This window comes from Gavialis gangeticus, unplaced genomic scaffold, assembly GCF_001723915.1.
Source record: "Gavialis gangeticus isolate Ggan-Ray unplaced genomic scaffold, GavGan_comp1, whole genome shotgun sequence".
In the NCBI taxonomy this organism is placed as follows: Eukaryota; Metazoa; Chordata; order Crocodylia; family Gavialidae; genus Gavialis; species Gavialis gangeticus.
The window spans coordinates 37,135,419-37,139,795 of NW_017728995.1; the positions used below are offsets into that span (position 1 = coordinate 37,135,419).

Genomic DNA, 4,377 nt, shown 5'->3' on the forward strand with positions numbered 1-4,377 from the left:
GGGAGGGGGGAGGAGGAGGCCCTGCCTAGGCAGGGCGGCGGGGGGGCAGCCCCCACTGCTGCTTTCACCCTGGGAGGTGGGGGGGGGGACATGTGCCCCTGGATCTGTAAGGGGCGGGGCAAGGCGGCTGCAGCCAGGGCTGTGCAGGACTCTTGTCGGTGGGGGCTGGTCTCGGAGTGGGCACCGGCAGCACTGGGAGGATGCTGCATCCACCCCAGATTTCACTGCCACTCTGCTCCCAGTGCCGCCAGCCGCAGCCCCAGCTCGGCACCCTGTCTCCACCCATGCACTGGGGAGAGCCAGGGCTGCAGCTAGCAGTGGTGGCGCTGCGAGCAGAGCGGTGGCAGAATTTGGGGTGCATGCAGCATCTTCCCAGTGCTGCTGGCGCCCGCTCTGAGCCCAGTGCCCTCCCAGGGTGCAAGCAGCAGCGGGAGCTGCCCCCATCCTTGCCCGCCCCACTTGGACAGCAGCGTTCCCTCAAAGCTGCGGCATGCGCGACCATGCAGGCGCACCTGACAGCGCAGCATGAGTGCAGCTGTGCAGCTTAGAGGGAACGCTGCTGGGCAGCGCCTGCCCCCGCCCCCTCCCTCACTGCAGGGGCATTCATCTTGTAGGGTGTTCCCAGGAGAGAGCACAAAGAAACATCCCCCTGTACCTGAAGAAGTGTGCTTGTACCCAAAAATCTTGCAAAGAACAATTTTTCCAACTACTTAGTTGGTCTAATAAAAGATATCACATCTACCTAAAGAACCTTGTCTGCCAGTGTCTTTCCAGTGGTTTAATATTCAAATGGCACATTGTTTTCCTTCTGTGGCCTGACCTTGCACACAGATTAAAGTTGAACTCTTTACTACATTATTTTTCCATTTCTTATTTGAGAGTTTTATAAACTGCCAGTCTCCTTACAGAAGAATTAAAATCTCTCTAACCAGCACCAAAACTCCTTTAGGATAAACTGAGCAGGACTCTAAAGCTAGGCATGGCATCTTTGCTGTCCTGAACGGAAGATCAAGGCAGTTGAATCAATGTACTGGATATTCTTCCACTTCTAAACCGTAAGACTAGAGAGGCTGGCACTGTCTCAGCTATTCCTGACTGGAACTAAGTCTGCTCAGGCACTACACCCTGTTACCAGCCGAGACACCTCGTTGCCACTGACAGTCTTGGCACCCGACCTGTACCAAGTTCAGTAACAGGATTAGCACCTTAACAGAACTAGCCCCTCAGTACTGGCAATCTCTGAACGTACCACTGAGCACTTTGTACCACTTCTAGATTTAAGGTGCCTTCTCCTCTATCAGTCTCAAGGAATCCCCAAAGAAATCAAAATTACTACAGAAAATCAAATCTTACTTAAGAAGTGTCATTTCTATTTAATTCCCAAATGCAGGAGGCCTCCCACCTCTCAGAGGATTTGCACTAGCACTGAGAGTCTATGCACCTGTTACTAGGAGGAAACATTTTGGCCAGTCGTCAGATTTTCCTCCTAGCGGAGCAGAGACCTGCTGACTACTCATTAATGATGAAGTCCTGCTTCTTGCAGAACAACACCTCGCCCTTTTTTCTCTTTCGCAGCAGCCCGTTCTACATCACTGTGCAAACAAAAGGTTTGGCATCTTGTTGAGAGCCAACAGACCTTCCTTTTCTCTCCCCCATTTTTCCAGGCTGGGAGATTGGATTTCTTCCAACCAGTAGATACCAAAGGCTATGCTGTATAGTTACCATCCCTGCCTCACGCAACCACCCCTCTTCCCCATGTCCTTTTAGGGACTCAACTTATAGGAAACAGCTGAAAAAAGTGGTTCCATAGTTTAGCTAGGCATCACAAGTACTGCTACAGGTGTTTGGAGGGGAGGATTTCCAGTTTTGATACTTCTCCGTATGTTTCATTATTTAGTTCACTGTGGTTAAGACTTCTTTGTACCTGTTCCAATTTGATCTGTGAACGTTAGCTCAGCACCAGAAATTGGATCCACATGGGCAGAGAGGCAGAGAGAGAGAAAAAAGACTGGTCTTTACTTACTGGTCTTTACTTTAGTAGCTGGCTTGCATATGAAGTCCCAATCTGCTACTGCTGTCAGAGGTCTGTGCTGTGCTGAGGGTCTAAATCAGTGGCTGTCAACCTTGTTAGATTCAAGGCACCCCTCATAAAATGCCCCCTCTTGGTTTTTCACTTATTTTTTGACTATGGAAAAATAACAGAGCAATTCTGTTTTTGCAAGGAACTCAGAAAGACCACAAGGGGCAGAATGTCTCTGACACTGGATTCCTATTTGAAATCTCTGGGTTTAGCTTTTGAATTGTGTGTAGGTGTTTGCTACCTAAGAGTGCGAATATTGCATAGCACTGTGCAGGAGCTCTCTCGGCACCCCGGTGAGAATCACTGGTCTAACGGTTCGAACCCTGTTGACAAACCATGTAGGGTGCCGTGGTTCCCTGGGGTGCCTTGAGAGCCTTTCAAGGGTGCCACACAGTGTTAGCACTTAGGTATGCAAATGTGATTCACAAGATAAACCCAGAGTTTTCGAAAAGGAATCCAGTGTGTTAAAGGCATTGGGACATGTAGTGGTCTTTCTGAGTTCGGAACAGGTGGTACATGCACTTTTACATGGGCTTTTACCTATTCACGTAAAACTATCATTGCTTACGTATGTTTACTGACTGCTGCATCTTTAAGAGATTGTGTGGCTATTAGTTCAGTTGCCATTTCTTGTTCCTTTCTCCATGACTGTAGCAATTTGTTCATTAGGGTTCTGCAGAACTACTTCTGTACCCAAACAAGGGTTGGTGAATTGTGCACTGATCACACCAGCACCCCTCTGAAAAAAGAAACCCTATACTTCTCTCTCTCTCTCTCTCTCTCTCTCTCTCTCTCTCTCTCTCTCTCTCTCTCAGGATCAGTGTCACAGTAATATAGACAACCATTTGTCTTGGCTGTAATCATTAATTAAGGTTACTGTGTTGAGTTTACAGCTAATTAAACAGATAGAAAAGAAATTTGCCACAGAAAAAGCTTGGCTCATAGAATTTTCTCTTGTAATGTATTGTATATCGTTTCATTTCAGGTGTTTTTCCTCCTGCCTCTGGATACACTAAAAATCTAGATCATTTATTTTTGCATTTTTGAGAAAGTGAATGTGCCTACAAATCCAGTAAGATTATGATGGGATTGGTAATGTGGCGTTCGCATTATTGTTGGAGGAACTTTGTGCTCTAGTAAAGAGAAAAGCTCAGAGTTTTGGGGGTGGGGCTGCTTGTCTTTAATTTAGAAAGAACTCTTTTTTCACTTGCATGTCTCTGAGCAAATCTGATTTCCTTGAGGGGGTTTGGAGGCGGGGAACAGAGCAGGGGTTAGGGAGTAAAGAAAAAATACTCCGTTCTGTGACTGCCGGCTAGACGCTGCAGCCAGCTCTCAGTATAGTCTTGCTTTAATCTCAGGTCACATGGACGTTCAGGAAAGGTGTCTTGGTGTGGTGGTCGTAGAGCATTTCTTTTAGTAGAAAGGTTTTAGACGTGGATCTGGAAATGCTGAAGTCCAAACCAGTCAGCTGAAAGAAAAATTGATTTGTTTTGACTGGACATTTTATATTAATAACATGTAAGTAAAGCACTTCAGAAAATGTCTGTAATGAAGAGGGATCTGCTGTTAGGCTGTTTTTGTAACTAAAATTAAGTGCATGCAGCAAGTCTAGTAACAGCTGCTTTAGAACACAATCCTTTTATACTGTATTGGGATTTAGCATTGCACATAATTATGTAAATGGAGTTTTATTTTCTAAAAGAGATTACAGATAGACCAAAATTTTGAACAAAAGTCCTTAAAGATTATTTTTTCTCCCTGTCTTGTAATTCTTCCCCCTGTTACTTTAGGAATGTTTTCCTTTCTAATGCCGATTTCTACTGCTCAGTGCTTTTGAATGATCAAGGATATTATAATGCTATAAAATACCTGTCCAATGCTGATATAATTTCAGAGCTTCCCTGATTGCCGAGGAAAGCCTTAGTGACCTTATATCGGGTTTAAAAAATCTTCATTCAGCACTATTGATAAACTATCTGGATTAATTAATTGGTTCATCTTGTTAATACAAAAAGTTAAATGGAACATGTTTATTATTTTATTACCTTTGCAGCAAAATTTCTTGTTTATAGTAAATTACTATAGATTGAAATCACCCTTGTAATCTCCAGTGAAATAAATATTTAAGTATATTTATTTGCCTTATTTCTGAGTTTAATTACATTTTGCTGAAGTTTATTAAATTGATTCATAAGAAAATTTAATTTCATTTTTTTCTCTTGAAAATACTTGCCTAATTTTATATTTGCACTAATGCAAGAACACGGAGTAAAGTACAGCTTTTTAATAGCAAAAAT

The 4,377-nt window shown here is 44.0% G+C and overlaps 1 protein-coding gene across 14 annotated transcripts in view; it reads left to right on the forward strand.

Annotated features, from left to right (window-relative positions):
* Positions 1-4,377, forward strand: part of DLG1 (discs large MAGUK scaffold protein 1) — a 317,929-nt gene that overhangs the window by 229,026 nt on the left and 84,526 nt on the right. The window contains exon 1 of one of the 14 annotated variants that reach the window (XM_019503530.1): positions 3,516-3,598. The exons of the other annotated variants lie outside the window; for them this stretch is intronic. The gene's annotated coding sequence lies outside the window, so the exon portion shown is untranslated. Of the gene's footprint in view, positions 1-3,515; positions 3,599-4,377 lie in introns of those variants that run through there. 14 annotated transcript variants of the gene reach the window in all.